Consider the following 17,543-nt stretch of genomic DNA (forward strand, 5'->3'; position numbering starts at 1 on the left):
CATTTTTGATTCCTTCCTCTGCTTCTCCTTCCACATGCATGCTAGTACCAAAGCTTGCTATTTCATTCTCCACAAAATATCCAATCTATCAAGAAAAAAAACACAAAACCATTTTTGCATTTCCATGAGTTTGTCCCTGATATCTCATCTCAATTGATCATCTCCATTTCCTGCTAGGTTAAATATGTTCGGTCTTCAAACAAGATAATGAGTCACCTTGGTTATAATCATGTCTTCTGTGATGAGACTGTGAAATGCTTATTTGGTTAGACACTTAGCAGATGCTTCTTTAACTACCAGATGTTTCCTTAACTCACTTCACAAAATGTTGATGGGTCCTCATGAATGTTAAATATCGACTATATGTGAAAGGTAGCAATTATTGTGCTGTATACTTATTTTTATAGTGTTATGGAGTGATTATCCTATTTTACTGTGTCTACTTACCCTTTTTGTTATATGCTGATTTTGTATGTTTTTATTTTGTTTGAGCCTTTTACTGGGATGGTCATCTTCACCCCCAAGCCATTATTTGGTTCAAACCTTAATGCCAAAGGAATTTTTTGACTTTCAAAGGGGCTGTGTATATTTCTGCACTGTATCCTCTATCTTTAGAAACCTGTCCCTAAGTGTTTAATTCTTTGTGCCATGGATTCCAAGCTTCTTGGAAATGTATATATTATATAGAGGGATATATTATTATCTATACAGATGTGTAATCTAATACCTGATTACAGAATGGGAAACAGCTACCCTCCTTGACAGTTTCAATTTATATCATTAATTATGTTTATGATTTTTTGTACCAAGGTATATTTATGTTTTATAGACAACTTTTGATTCTGATCTAAAAATAATGATACAATTAGAGAAGGGGGTGACTTGCAAAGCTCTTCATACAGAAAAGTAAGATTTTTCTTTTTTAATTCAAGGGCCTCAGAGCTCTCACCTGCCAATTAAGACACTGATTCAGCAAGGTGCTTAAGCATATGGCTAACTTTAAGCATGATCGTAGTCTCACTGACTCCAGTGGAAATACTCATGTGCATAACGGTAAGTATGTGCTTAACTAATATACTTAATTGGGGCATTGAAGAAATGGATGATTACTCATGATGGGAAAAATGTCTACTATTTTCTTCAAATAAAATAAACAGTTCTTAAAAGTCACAGATAACATGTTTATTGACCTTCTACCCTAGAAGTTTCTTTCATATACATCTTGTTATTGAATTACCTCATTTCATACAAGACCTAAAATGAGCCCTGTTTCTCCGCTCAGATGTATTGTAAAATAACATCAGTAAGAGAGGATGTGAAGAAAACAGATTTTGGTAACACCATTAAGAGTGCCATCAAGAACAGATAGACTCCTACACTACACAATAAAACCATCCAGTTCCTACACCCCGCATGCTAATACTGGATGCATGTTGTTGAACACTACATAAAGAATATGTCAGTATTCATTTAAACCTTGTATTATTACATGGCTATAAAAAGGGAATCATGTCTATAGTCATTTAGAAACCCAAAAGAACACACCAGACAAAACCCACCAGTGTATAATGACAAAGCATTTAACTGAATACAATGCAGAAACTCCTCAAACATTAAGGACTATCACAAACCTCACCACATTCCACTCCAAGTGCAAGCCACATTTCTTTGACCTTGCCTTCTTCTCTAATATAAACAAAAAGCAACATCTATATAATAAACATCCTACCAAAAGAACAGGTTTCAGAGTAACAGCCGTGTTAGTCTGTATTCGTAAAAAGAAAAGGAGTACTTGTGGCACCTTAGAGACTAACCAGTTTATTTGAGCATGAGCTTTCGTGAGCTACAGCTCACTTCATCGGATGCATAGCATATCGTGGAAACTGCAGAAGACATTATATACACACAGAGACCATGAAACAAAACTTCCTCCCACCCCACTCCCCCGCTGGCAACAGCTTATCTAAAGTGATCATCAAGTAGAGCCATTTCCAGCACAAATCCAGGTTTTCTCACCCTTCCCCCCCCCCCCACACACACATACAAACTCACTCTCCTGCTGGCAACAGCCCATCCCCCTTTGAAACCCCTCTTTATAATGCGCATGATAATCAAGGTGGGTCACCTCCAGCACTAATCCAGGTTTTCTCACACACCCCCCAACACCCCCCCCTCCAAAAACCACACACACAAACTCATTCTCCTGCTGGCAACAGCTCATCTTACAATGTGCACAGCAATAATCCAAGTTTAACCAGAACGTCTTGGGGGGGGTTTTGCAGGAAAAAAACAAGGGGAGACAGGCTACCTTGCATAATGACTTAGCCACTCCCAGTCTCTATTCAAGCCCAAATTAATAGTATCCAATTTGCAAATGAATTCCAATTCAGCAGTTTCTCGCTGGAGTCTGGATTTGAAGTTTTTTTGCTTTAAGATAGCGACCCTCATGTCTGTGATTGCGTGACCAGAGAGATTGAAGTGTTCTCCGACTGGTTTATGAATGTTATAATTCTTGACATCTGATTTGTGTCCATTTATTCTTTTACGTAGAGACTGTCCAGTTTGACCAATGTACATGGCAGAGGGGCATTGCTGGCACATGATGGCATATATCACATTGGTGGATGTGCAGGTGAACGAGCCTCTGATAGTGTGGCTGATGTTGTTAGGCCCTGTGATGGTGTCCCCTGAACAGATATGTGGGCACAGTTGGCAACGGATTTGTGCTGGAAATGGCTCTACTTGATGATCACTTTAGATAAGCTGTTGCCAGCGGGGGAGTGGGGTTGGAGGAAGTTTTGTTTCATGGTCTCTGTGTGTATATAATGTCTTCTGCAGTTTCCACGATATGCTATGCATCCGATGAAGTGAGCTGTAGCTCACGAAAGCTCATGCTCAAATAAACTGGTTAGTCTCTAAGGTGCCACAAGTACTCCTTTTCTTTCTACCAAAAGAAGACACTCCACTTCACACACTTCTCCTGGGGAAAGGATGACAGAACACACACGTGACAGATGTCAGTCATGTCACTTAATGCAGTATGTTGATAACTGAGGTATAAGTACTTATATAGAATAGAACAGAAACACAAAGAGGACCAGGGAATGTAAAAGGATGTCAATTCGAAAAAAGAAAGCAAACTTAAATATAGAGGACAAAAAGTACAATTAGAAAAACTGTCCTTCAGGATCATTAGTTTACTAATCACTAATGTCAATTACATTTTACAACACAATAATTTCTGAAGAAAAAATCATTAACAATTTAAACAGGACAAATATTTTCTTAGATATGCATTTTCAGAAGGTTCATTCTGTTGCCTGAGACATTAATTTCAACTTTCCACATAGAAAACAATAATTTAAGTTTATATTTCTTTTGGTTTTACCTTAGGATGCACAAATAATTGATTGGACTGGCAGCTTCTACTTGACATTAATTTTCTCTCTCTCAAGCAAATGGTTTCAAGGTGTCAGCATTTTAAAAAAACACACACAAAAGCTAAAAAATGAACATAAAAATGTTTCTGAAAGTGAATGTCTATTAATTAGACATTTGGCAGATGGGAGGGATCAGTTTAATTGACGGTTGAAGGTTTTAGCTTACATTAGAATGGATCATCAACTGTCTGGGTAAGAGCTTTATAGCATTATTAAGCCTCCTAGGATATTTATAACCCCTGGGGGAAAACTGAAGGAATTTTCTCCCATTCATTTTAAACTAGGGCTGTCAATTAATCACAGTTAACTCACGCAATTAACTCAAAAAAAATTAATCATGATTAATCGCACTGTTAAACAATAGAATACCAACAGAAATTTATTAAATATTTTTGAGGTTTTTCTACATTTTCAAATATATCTATTTTGGTTACAACACAGAATGACGTGTACAGTGCTCACTTTATATTATTTTTATTACAAATATTTGCACTGTAAAATGATAAACAAAAAAATAGTAGTTTTCAATTCACCTCATTCAAGTACTGTAGTGCAATTTCTTTATCATGAAAGTGCAACTTACAAATGCATTTTTTTGTTACATAACTGCACTCAAAAATAAAACAATGTAAAACTTTAGAGCCTACAAGTCCATTCACTCCAACTTCTTGTTCAGCCATCACTTAAGAGAAACAAGTTTGTTTACATTTATGGGAGATAATGCTGCCCGCTTCTTAATTATAATGTCACCTGAAAGTGAGAACAGGCATTCATATGGCACTGTTGTAGCTGGCATTGCAAGATATTTATGTTCCAGATGCGCTAAAGATTCATACGTCTCTTCATGCTTTGGCCATAGTTCCAGAGGACATGCTTCCATGCTGATGATGCTTGTTAAAAAAATAATGCATTAATTAAATTTGTGACTGAACTCCTTGTGGGGAGAATTGTATGTCTCCTGCTCTGTTTTACCCACATTCTACCATATATTTCATGTTTTAGCCGTCTTGGATGATGACCTAGCACATGTTGTTTGTTTTAAGAACACTTTCACTGCAAATTTGACAAAATGCAATGAAGATACCAATATGAGATTTCTAAAGATAGCTACAGAACTCAATCCAAGGTTTAAGAATCTGAAGTGCCTTCCAAAATCTGAGAGGGATGAGGTGTGGTGTATGCTTTCAGAAGTCTTACAAGAGCAACACTCTGATGCAGAAATTACAGAACCCAAGCCACCAAAAAAGAAAATCAATCTTCTGCTGGTGGCATCTGCCTCAGATGATGAAAATGAACACGCATCAGTACGCACTGCTTTGGATCGTTATCGAGCAGAACCCGTCATCAGCATGGACACATGTTCTCTGGAATTGTGGTTGAAGCATCAGGGACATATGAATCTTTGGTGCATCTGGCACGTAAATATCTTGTGATGCTGGCTACAACAGTGCCATGCGAACACCTGTTCTCACTTTCAGGTGACATTGTAAACAAGAAGAGGGCAGCATTATCCTCTGCAAATGTAAACAAACTTGTTTGTCTGAGCAATTGGCTGAACAAGAAGTAGGACTGAGTGGACTTGCAAGCTTTAAAGTTTTACATTGTTTTATTTTTGAATGCAGCTTTTTGTATATAATTCTACACTTGTAAGTTCAACTTTCATGATAAAGAGATTGCACTACAGTACTTGTATTAGGTGAACTGAAAAATACGATTTCTTTTGCTTTTTACAGTGCAAATATTTGTAATAAAAATATAAAGTGAGCTCTGTACACTTTGTAGTCTGTGTTGTATTGAAATCAATATATTTGAAAATTTAGAAAACATCAAAAATATTTAAATAAATGGTATTCTATTATGTTTAATAGAGTGATTAATCATCACGATTAATTTTTTTAATCGCTTGACAGCCCTATTTTAAACCACTTATAATAAACGTTGGAGGATCTGGGAGGTTAGCAGTTTGAACATCAACTTTTTGCCCTCATTTACACCTGTGGATTCCCAATGAAGTTAAAGGAATTGCATGGATGTAACTGAGAGCAATATTTGATCCTGTGTGTCCTGGTTAAAATAATCAACTTCAGTCCGAGATATTCAGACCCAGAACTTCAGCAGATATAAACCGGTTTAGCTCCATTGAAGCTATGCCAGTGTATACCTGCTGAAGATCTGGCCCATCATGTCAGAACTTGAGCCAAAGTCTATTGAAGTCATTGGGAAGATTCCCAATTATTTCAATGGGCTTTGGATCAGGCCCGTACAGTCACAATTGTGGAACAAGGGGAGATCAGTGCTTCAGTTCTCAGCTTCATAGTTCATCATCTACCCAACTTAGGCAGACAGTACCTCACAACACTCACATGTCCATTCATGAGTTATATAAAACTCTCAGCAGCCTGCATTGCACCAACATGTTATCTTTTCTTCCCATTAATACTCAATTAACCAAGCTCTATAGCACGGCCCTGTAGCTTACTCTCACCCTTAATATGACATTATTTGATCTGCTTTGCTCCTTATTTTATTTTTTTTAAATGGACATATTTATCTGTGTCTTTTTTAAGTAAATTTTCCTACATTACTTCAATTTCAACAGGTGACCCACAATTTTAAATGCTGCTAAAGAAAAAGCATTCATACATAGACCAAATCTAACCAGATCATTATCCTTGTTTGGTTTAGTAAGACACCACTAATCTATAATGGGAAATTGGTGTCCTCATGATAATCCCCTCTCTTCGTGGCTGTATGCAGTGCGTTCCCTGGAAGAGATATTCCATCTCCTAGCCAACTGAATGTAGAAACCAAATTGTATCCCCTGCTCAGAACTAAACTTGGAAAAGGCTTGCCACCAGATCCCTTCCAAAGCTGTAAAAACATACTGAGCATAAAGTAACACTGAACTGCACTGAATAGCAAACTCACTATTCTTTAACAGGCTAGTTACAACATAATCCTATGAGGGTTCTAACCTAAAGAATTCCTCCCCAGAAGGAACAAAAGAGCACCATGAGAGAAAGGAATGTTGCTTTCTTTGGGGGCAGTGACTGACTAGTGCAAAAGCCAAGTGGCCATTCAGACAAAGGAAATTGCCAGATTCCTATTCTCAAACACAGTCAATGTCCACTAATCCTCACAAATAGGACCGTACCAGCACTTAAGAAGTATCTTGAGAAGGGAGCGAGAAAAAAGGAAAAAAAGATACTCTCCTGGCACTATATACAACAGAGGTAAGGATATTAATATAAGGGCAAAGGATGGGGAATAAACTGCATTTTACCCCCTCGCGACAAGAGATATCTGCTGAGGTCAGTATATCTAATCTCCAGTGCCTACTGAAGTCTGTGTACCTTGGACAGGGAGTTGCTTTGCAGATTTCCTCATAAAATGCATAGGGTTGTTTGGCACAAGATGTCAAACTTAGCTTAGTAAATTGTGCTTCGATTTCCTCTGGAGGTCATAAACCTTTGGCTCTGATATACATGTTATAAGTCATCTGGTAATATGAGTTTTTGACACTTTCCTTTGACTACCGGATGATGCAGAATTATTGATCTTCTGAAACCCATGGTGTATTCATATAGGTTTGACATCTCATCTGGCATATAACTGGAAAAATATAGGGGAGCTAGCTGGACAAAATGCTCCTTTATATGCTTTGACCTTGTCTTTTTCTTCATTTTTCCTGGGGCAGAATATCCATCATGGTCTCACAGAATTTGGGAGGAAAACTCCTTTCTTGATTCTTCTCTCCCCAATCCTCTGGCTAAGATATAGGGAATTTTCCTTCCTTAGCTCATAAAGAACTGGAGAAGGAGAATTCTGCCTTTTCTGTTTCTTTGATTTGCTCGTTAGATTTTGAACAATGTGACAATATGGGGCAGCTGGGCCCTGAGGTCCCATTTCCATAAAAGGGTAACAGATAAAGTGTGTGCCCAGGAAGCGTGCAGAGAGGCCAAAGAAAGAGACAGTCCTGGAGCCAACCCAGACCAAGGGAAGATTAAGTGCAAATGGGTGCAGCATGGTAGGATCCAAACCCAGCAGCCAGGTGAATGTCGTGCGGGTGAGCTTTACCAGCATTGTGACAAGGAATCTATTTGGAAAGCTGTTTGGACGGGGATTCTACAGTGCAAAAGAAATAGCTGTCCTTCAGTGCATGGAGAGAGGCTTGTGCCACATGTTAAATACATCAAACAGCCAAGTTAATTGCTTGGCCTTTTTCAGCATGTTTGGCGTTTTGAGGAGCAGAGTTGCTTAGAGAGCTGGTAAATAAGTTAGGTAGGTAGGGTCTACAAACGAACAAGTTACATTCCCACTGACAGAAAAGTAAGGATTCAATTTTCCTTTCTACTTGATCTTCATAAAGGAAGGTCTGAAGATTGCAATTTTATTGCTTTAGGTGAGAAATGACTTAGTCTTGATCAGGCAAAATAAATCTGTTTTCTGCCCCCTCCTCTCCCCATAGCTAGGAAATGGAAAGCTTATAGTTGACGTACTTAATTTTGTATTCAAAAAACAAGATCTAGCTAAGAAATTGTCTGGGTTCACAAAAATATTTATAAAAAACTAGGAGAGTTTTAGGATTTATTAATTCTTTAGTCTAAAATGCAAAAAAATCAGTTTTCTTACAAAATAGTTTATCTGAGTTATGGGTGGGACAATGGACATTAATGAGATATGGAGCCAGGGATATATAATGAGGTATAGAACTTTTAGTTTCATAATCAGTTCAAATCTGGTCCAAGTCTGTGGTGAGGAAAAAGCTGTTACAATCTGACAAGCTTTCCAGTTGTCTATGGGAAACAGTGGACTCACTCCAGTTCCTAATGAATATTTTAAAAACAATACACAGCAGACACCCTTGTTGATAATCTCAGGGACAAGGCCAGGGAATGAAGACTTGCTCGGTCCTTCAGGTCAGGGCTGAAGAGTATTGAGGAAGCTTGCATCACTTCTGCTTGTGCTATACTTTTTCTGTGGGTAAATAGAGGGCTTCAGTCTGTTCAGCACTTCCAGGGATACCAAATTCACTTTGTAAATGGAAAGTCTATTTCCCTCTGCTACATTAGCAGTTTGTGACTGCAGATTTCTTTATATAATTTTTTAAATCTCTTTTACAATGTTAATAACGGTACATACCCTATTATGTTAAATGCCAGCTATTTTAGAGATGTCAATAAAATATTGTCAGAGGATAATGGCCATCTGCTGCTCTTAGATAATTGCTCAGGTGAAGATGCTCATCCCATGGTAACATTCTATTAGAACAGCTTTATGTCTTCTATACCAAACAACAGACGTAAATGTGATAAGTCTGTCTGATGCAGTAAAATTTGTCCTCTATGCCTTTGTTGAACAGCAGGTAAAAAACTGTCATTTGATCAGCAAAAGCGGGTTTGGGATAGAAACCTCACGGAAACTCCACACAAATATGATAAACGCTTACCTGTGATTAACTCATGATTTTTCTTGGTGGTAGAATTGATACACATGCACCTTGCATAACATTTACATATGTATTCAAAGTTTCACATATGAATATTTTCACTCAAAGTGAAAATCTGTACATTACTCATTCTCCGGATCAGCTGTCCGGTGATCTGACTGGTTGGTTGATAATAAAAGATATGAAGGTTAAATACAATAGGGTGGCAAGGACTTAATATCTCTGTATAGTACAGATATGAAATTCACTGAGTATAAGGCTATGTTGTACAGAAAGCAACGAATGCATAAATGAGTAAGATGTTACCATAATGCCAAAGGTAGCAGGAAATCCAGAAACAAAATAAAGCAAAAACAAACACCTGATATGGGAAAAAAGAGATAATGAGCTAAAAGAGAACAATATTTGAAATTAGGACAATGAAGCCGAAAAGGCTTTAAGTGTGTGCAAAGAGTTGGCAGTCGCTAAGACAGAGAAACAGTTCAGATGTTCATACACAGCAGAGGCTGTTTAATACTTGGTTTGAGCTCCTAAAGAAAGGCAAGAGAAATCTTGAAGCAATGAGAAAAGACCAGCTGGCTCATCAAGCTATTCTCCTTTTAGTACTAAACATCCCCTGTCATGCCATCTACACAAACTATCTTGAACAAATTCAGTGTTATCATCTCAGCAATCTTGCCTGGAAGGCCATTCTTCGCATATAAGCATCTCTGCATGAAAAACAGATTCACAACATCTGTTCTGATATTGTCTTACTTTAATTTTTGTTTTGTTGCTTTTTCCCATCATCTTTATTAGTCTGAACATAGTAATTTCACTGTCTATTTTTTTTAGATCAGAAGTCAATATAGCACAAGAACCAGGCAGACTGTAGATGGAGAGCATCTATTAGTTGATTAATCTTAAGAGTCAATAAAATAAATTATGGATGTGTTCCACGATACTTCACATGAATCAGTGATGTGAATGGCAATCACTTAAAAATCAACATTTTTATCCATCTCATCATCAATATTTCCCTTTTATTTAATTTTAACAACATATCCTAGAGATTGAATGAGTGGACAGGCTGCTTATCATTCAACAAAAATGCATAAAGTATACGTTCACAAATTGGTACCTGTGTAAAATTATACCAATCACATACATAAGTTTCAATCTATAATGAAAAGATTCTTTCTTCCTTTCTTTTCCCTTTCATTTTGTTTCCTCCTTGGTCCTCTTTGATTGATGTATCTGCTGTGCTAGGCCTCCATTTACAAAAGGAGAAAGCAAATCCTGAACTGCACAATTGACTTTAATGTATTACTTCCTATACTAGGAATGCATACTCCAGCAAAGTATTTATACTGTCTGACAGTGAGTGAAGGTTTACTTTTTTTAAAGGTGCCCATGCTATTAGTCCTGACTTTGTCATCCCCTTTCTTAGTTGCTTTGTATATATTTCTTTGGGACCCTGATTCTCCCCTGTGCAATCACATATTACATATTTATATAGATGACAGATTGTGAAGTACACTTACCATAACTTGTAAGGACCTGTATGTGGAAAACATCAAAGAGTTATTGTTGTGATTTTACATGCATAAAAGTAAGGAAACTGAAGATTAGGGCTCACTTACATGCAATTACTTCTGTATATATATTTCTATATATAAAAAAAGTAAACTTACTGTTGGGCAAAAAATGTAGTTAACCTGGAATTAAGGTTTTCATTAAGACTGCATCTTCCATCCCACTTTTATATTCTAAACAAGAATACGGTAAATTCAATGGGTCTGTCCCTACATGCACTCAGATTCTATTAGAACTTCTCTGAAACAATGCTGGGGGCACCTCTGTGCTTGTTTCTCCTCTGTTGCATTTTAATTTCCAAATGACCCACAGACCCAATCACTATTTTACCCGGTAGAGTACCATAGAGGGACAAAATTCATTTTTTTGATTTTTCAAAACACCACTTTTATGAAGCTAAATTCAGAAGATTTGCCAAGCTTATTGGTAATAAACATTTGGGCAGACAAGTCAGACTGAAAAAGTGCTTGCAGGCAAACAGAGCTCTCTTTCTCGTGCCATTATTGACTATTAAGATTCTAATAAAGCATTATCTGAGCTTCATATGGTATATCAGAGTCACACTGGCTGATCATAATGATGTTTTCTACAAACAAGCCTGACTGCAAAAGTGCTGGTAGGCAAACAAAAGTAGGCTGCTATTCTCACAACTGTGTAAATGTTAATTTTCATGGGGGCTGTTCATTCGCTTTCCATTATTTTGAGGGAATCTGCAAACACTTACAAAGTATTTCAAACTCCAGCTGCTATAAAAATATGATTGATAAAATAGGGACATTCACAAACCATCCTGGCATATTTTTATGCAGATGGCAAAACAGAAGGTGATTTTGGTTTGCCAGCCTTAGCCAGTCTTCTTTATTTGGTTTCTTTTATGAAAACCATGAAAAAAGATGATATGGCAAAATGAACAAGAGTAATGCAAATCTCGTTCCCATTTATCAGAACTGCCCTCTTCCCTCCACCAACAGTTCACAGAGAGTAGGCTGGCGGTTCAGATAAATGATTCCAATAATGACACACTACTACTTAGATGTTTGGTAGGCTTGTAGTTCACGCATCAGCCTGTATCATGGGAACTACAAAATAGCGCACAGGAATTCCCATGATGGAGGATCCTGCTCAGAATGGTGTTCCAGGCAAACAGAGTGGTACCCTGGGAGCACTTTCCACTGGTGCAATTTCCATATGTAAATAAGCCCTATGACTTGTATGAATATGTTGTAAAAGAGGTGGTATTTGTCACCTGAGATGGCAGACTTTGAGATATTTAAAGTTATCATGTATGAGCATGTTGTATGCCTTCTGAAACAGATCAAGACAGGGAGCCTGATCCTCAGCTGATGTAAATTGGTATAGCTCCAATGAAATAAATGGAGATCCTCAGATTGACAGTAGTTGAAGATCTGGCCCATTATAATTTATGTACAGATTACCTATGCAAGATATTCATAGAATCATAGAATATCAGGGTTGGAAGGGACCTCAGGAGGTCATCTAGTCCAACCCCCTGCTCAAAGCAGGACCAATCCCCAACTAAATCATCCCAGCCAGGGCTTTGTCAAGCCTGACCTTAAAAACTTCTAAGGAAGGAGACTCCACCACCTCCCGAGGTAACGCATTCCAGTGTTTCACCACCCTCCTAGTGAAAAAGGTTTTCCTAATATCCAACCTAAACCTCCCCCACTTCAACTTGAGACCATTACTCCTTGTTCTGTCATCTGCTACCACTGAGAACAGTCTAGAGCCATCCACTTTGGAGCCCCCTTTCAGGTAGTTGAAAGCAGCTATCAAATCCCCCCTCATTCTTCTCTTCCATAGACTAAACAATCCCAGTTCCCTCAGCCTCTCCTCACAAGTCATGTGTTCCAGTCCCCAAATCATTTTTGTTGCCCTCCGCTGGACGCTTTCCAATTTTTCCACATCCTTCTTGTAGTGTGGGGCCCAAAACTGGACGCAGTACTCCAGATGAGGCCTCACCAATGTCGAATAGAGGGGAACAATCACGTCCCTCGATCTGCTGGCAATGCCCCTACTTATACAACCCAAAATGCCATTGGCCTTCTTGGCAACGATGGCACGCAGTTGACTCATTCCTCCAATTCCTACTTCCTCTTGCAGTAGAGGCACACTGGGATCACAAAGGTATATTGCAGCTGTTGGACTGAAGTACCTTCCAATCATTCTTTACCTTCTATACCTCCCATACAGATATCCAGCACACAGCCTGCAACTCAGGTTGGACACTGAGTTCATGAATTTTGCCCTGGATGTTTTCTTCCAATATACTAAGGATCCTCAACTTGGTCAAGAACAATTGTATGTCCTATTCAGCTGCTGAAGATTCTGAAGAGTATACTGTTTAATAATAATTATGAAAATCTCATTAATGTCCCGTGGCTTGTTATTAAGTTCACCAGCAGGGAGCTTAATACAGAGTATTACATTCAGTGATGTGCTTTAGCACATACTGTATATCTGCTGTCTGCTCAAGTTGAGAAGGAAGAAGAGTTAACCATATCTGAATACTGGCACCTTTCTGGCTAGGTTTCATTTATATAAATGTATGCTAGAAAATGGATAACTACAGCAAATACACCAAAAGCAGCTGCCACTTAGAATTCAAGCTCCATAGCAAAGCATATAGGAGCCTGAAAATCTGCACTCTGTATCAAAGGACCAACTTATTTTTAAATTATTTGTACCAATAACCAAAAGCGGTTTCTGTTACTATTAACTGTATTTATTCAAATACCAATTTTTAAAGCACCTATATATGTAAGCAGGCCTTATTACAAAAGCTAATCATACAAGTTATACGGTGCTCCACAGTAACATTAAAAACTACTGCTATGGCTGCATCTAGAAATACATCAGCAACCAAGCTTTTAGGAGATTAAAAAAAACAACGCAAAGCTAAATCAAATAAATGTCTCTTGCCTCATACTCTAAAGGCTGCCAAAACTGGGCTCTATCAGACTGATGAGGAACTGAATTCCAAATGCTGTGGTCCTCAAATAAGAGAGCTGTGCAGAGGAGAGCTAGCGCGAGTATGGCTACGTGAGTTGGGAATAACTTTGCTAGCTCCAAGTACAGATGTAGACTTAGTTTATGGGCAGGGCTCCTTGAGAGTCCAACAGATAGATTCTGAGGGGATGGGCGGACTCAGCCTGACTTTAGCTACACCTCTTTCCCGGTTAGCACTGTCCCTACTTTTTGATTTGTCTTGCCTTCCACTGCACACCAGCACAAGGAAAGTTGCCACTGAAAACTCCTCCATCTCCTCAGCAGACTTTTCACTTTGGGGCAACTCTGTTACAGTTCAAAATGGCATCACACAATTTAAACCCTGTGTAAATGTAACCTAGTGGGGTTGATTCTCACTTCCAGTAAGGCACCTTTAAAATGTCACAGCGGTCTAACATGGCCTCAGAGTAAAAGAGAGTAAAGCTGAATGGTTTTTTTTTTTTTACCTTCCCACTCTAACCATGTTCCTTCAGAAATAGTTAAACAATTATTTCTATATGCTTCTATTTACATTTGTTAGATTAATTTAGATATACGTATTGTCAGAAAGTATGCCATGGTATATTTCTAATGTAGTTATCATCAAGCCAAAAAAATATGTTTTGAGTGGTGACATGATTTCCCCCTCACCCCCATCTATAGCTATGCTATAAGTGAGCCTATAATCAGCACTGTGTGTGGCATAATCATTTGAAAACTTGTCATACGGACTGAGGGGAAAATGTAATAATGTCAACCAGACCTTTGAAGATGGAGGGAAAACTAATTATATAGATATTTATAGATAAGCAAGCCAGAAATCTGATTCATCTTGTTAGGCATCATCTGAGTACTTACAATATGTTGTGCAATTTGTTTTAAGTTACTTGAAATGTTCTGATTGCTATCTTAATGCTTGCGACTGTCCGAACTAATTTGAAACATGAGCCCAACCACGCACTAGAACTTAATGCCACAGATACTTACAGACTGATACTTGACCTTAAGATTTATTGCATATGGACATTATTAATCAAGTGTTATTTAATACAGTGTAAGCTACAATGACTTAACAAGGTTAAAGAAAGAAGGGTGGGTGATCTGAGCTTTCCAAACAAGCCAGCTCAGATCCTCTAAACCCCTGACTAAATGTGAATTTTTCTATATCTGAAAGTAAATAGATTATATTAATACATGAATTTTATTTAAAATACATATTTTTGTAAATATTAATAGGGGACATCTTCCCACCTAGAGTCTTGAACTCAAAGATCATGCACCAAAAAAACCCAGCAGATGAGCCTTTGATTTCAGAGAAAAAATATGACATCCTGATTGAAGTTTGCGCAATACTTCAGTGACAACAACACACCCTTAACTATGGGATTTAGAGGAGATAATTCACTTCTGCAGAAAAAAGAAGGCTCTCTAAAGAGAGGGAAAAATCCATGAGTTTCTTCCACTGGAGAAATAGAATATGCTGATAAGATTTGCTGCTCATCCAAGAACCAGGGGGTTCAATCCCCCAATCAGTGAAGGCGCTGATGCACCCAGCTCACATGCCTCTACACAGGCTCCAGAACCTCCTGCATCCTTTGGTTCTCAGACCACATGGGATCACCTGACTGATTCTCTTTTCATGGAAACATATCTAAAGAGTGCCACACTGCCTGGGACTCCTACACGAGCAGTTTCCTCTGGAAAACACCTTCAAAGAGAGATTCTCCTGCATGGTTGGGTTCTGTGCAGAAACTAATAAAACCTGGGGCTGCATGACGTTTTTACACAAATTATGTGGTGGATCGAAGGGAGTCAGGTGGAATATGCACACATTCTTCCAGCTCCTCCAGCTCTGCAGTGTCCTGGGGAGGAAAGAACGGTGCCGTAAAGACCATTGTTTCCACTCCTACACTGTTCTGCACAGGCTAGTGAGATCTGTGGACAGAGGGTCCCGTCCACACACTGATCTGACCACATCAAGCAATTTAGAATAGTACATTGAACTAAGATTGAATTAAATTGCATTTAATATACCAGAATTTTGACATTCATATCACAAGCTTATTTTATACTTTTAAAGCCTCATTCTTTATTACTGGATCAGTGTAACGAGTCCACTTTTATCCTCCTATATGGGCTGATACAAAGCCCACGAAAGTCAATGGAAAGATGCTCTCTGACTTCAGTGAGCCTTGCATCAGGTCCCTAAATACGCTTATGCTTTCATTCAATAGACACAGCATCACAGTCTCTTGTAAGTGGTTACTAACTGAAATTAAAGATGGTACAGGTTTACCCACAATGACCCAGTTTAGCACAAACATGAGATTGTTCATATTGTTATGACAGATGTTTTAAATTGATACCATTAAAATGTAATATTTGCTGCTCTTCAGGGAATGCAGTACCCTGCTATCTCCTCTTTCAAAGAGCAAGAAACTAGAAAGAAAAGTAACTCGAGTTACTGCACTTAATGTTAGGGTGTTGAGTATTGAGCTGTTATTTTAATAGTGCTCATTATACCTACAGTATGTACTAGTTATATGACAGCAGATTAAGGTAGTTGATAAAGTAACTATTCATTCAGTCAGCTGGAGGAGGAGGGGATGGGTTTTCATGCAAATTGATCAGATACATCTGAAGGACCACATTCATCAAACAACCTTATTGCTATCATAAAGCCTTAGACAGCTGTTACCACTAGACACATTATACAGATGGAAAGACCCCCAACTAACAATGCCTTAGAGAGAATCATGGGCATGTTGACATCTACACAAAGCCATCTCCAATTTGTCACAGTTAATGCTGCTTAACCATGGTACAGAATGAACCTGGGATGAGTGGCAAGAGAAGTGTTTCTGAGCATTAAAAAAGCTGTCACAGAAGTACCTGTTCTGAAATATTTTGAACCTAAGACCATGGTAAATGCAGCCTCACATGGGTTGGCGTTTAGCAGGATGATCACTCACTAAATCACCAGTGAACTAAGCATTGTTCTCTCTCTCTCTGATCTCTGTTGCTGAGTTCCCTCTCTCTGATCATTATATGTGCTCTTCAAAATCGGCTATAAGTCCTCCCACCCACACACGCTGTCAGATTGCCTTTCACCGTCAATACCCAGGCTATTTAGATCTCATTCGCTATCGATGTTCATCTAAGACAAGCCCATGGTGCTAGCCTCTACTCCCCACTTGTAATTTTTTTTTTAAACACCTTTGTGCTTTTTCCTATGCTGTCCCACATGCTCAGGGTGTTCCTCCTGTAAATATCCACAAAGCTACCTTGTTATCTACCTTCAAATCCCTCTGATAAACTCACCTTTGCCTTGATGACTACATAAAACTTGACAATGGTTAGGCTGCTAGTGTGCAGAGACTGATGCCTATCATGCTGACCAATATTTTCTCATTGTTTACTTGTAATTTCTCATCTACCTGTAACCATCAGGTGTGTCCTGTCATATAATTGACTTGTAAGGCCCGTTGGGGTAGAGACCATTTTTTTGTTCTGTTTGTACAGTGCCTACCATACTGGGGTCTTGGGTCTACAACCAGAGCTCCTACGTGCTATGTTAATAACAGCAACAGTAATTAATAAAACAAGAACTATTAAGTGCTTACTGAAAAAAAAAATCTCTATTGTTTTTGATTGCGAGTTTCACTCATTAATATGTTTGTGCCTAGAAATCAGACAAGGCTATAAAACTTTGAAAGCCATATTACATACCATTACATACAGGATAGCTGTGATGGAAGGGAAGGGGAGATCTAGTGGCTTTAGAAAAGAAATTTTTGAAGGAGAGATATGGGAAAATCTACGTGGGAGTGAAAAATCTTGATTGGGAAATGCAAGTTCTCAGAGAATTGGGGAAAGATTTTTTTCTAAGGACAAATATAACTTTTATTTTAAAACCACACAAGAGATAGAAACAATTTATTATAGAACCGATTAGGGATTCCATTTGCGTGTTCACTTAATTTGTCTTAAAGACATTTCCCAGAGTATCTAAGGGCTTGTCTACCTGGCACAGCAATGTACGCTAAAGGGATGTGATTTCTAAAGTGCACCAG

The 17,543-nt window shown here is 38.3% G+C and overlaps 1 protein-coding gene across 3 annotated transcripts in view; it reads right to left on the reverse strand.

Annotated features, from left to right (window-relative positions):
* Positions 1 to 17,543, reverse strand: part of CTNNA3 (catenin alpha 3) — an 891,674-nt gene that overhangs the window by 202,716 nt on the left and 671,415 nt on the right. The gene's annotated exons all lie outside the window — the stretch shown is intronic.

Source organism: Chelonia mydas, chromosome 7 (assembly GCF_015237465.2).
Source record: "Chelonia mydas isolate rCheMyd1 chromosome 7, rCheMyd1.pri.v2, whole genome shotgun sequence".
NCBI lineage: Eukaryota > Metazoa > Chordata > Testudines > Cheloniidae > Chelonia > Chelonia mydas.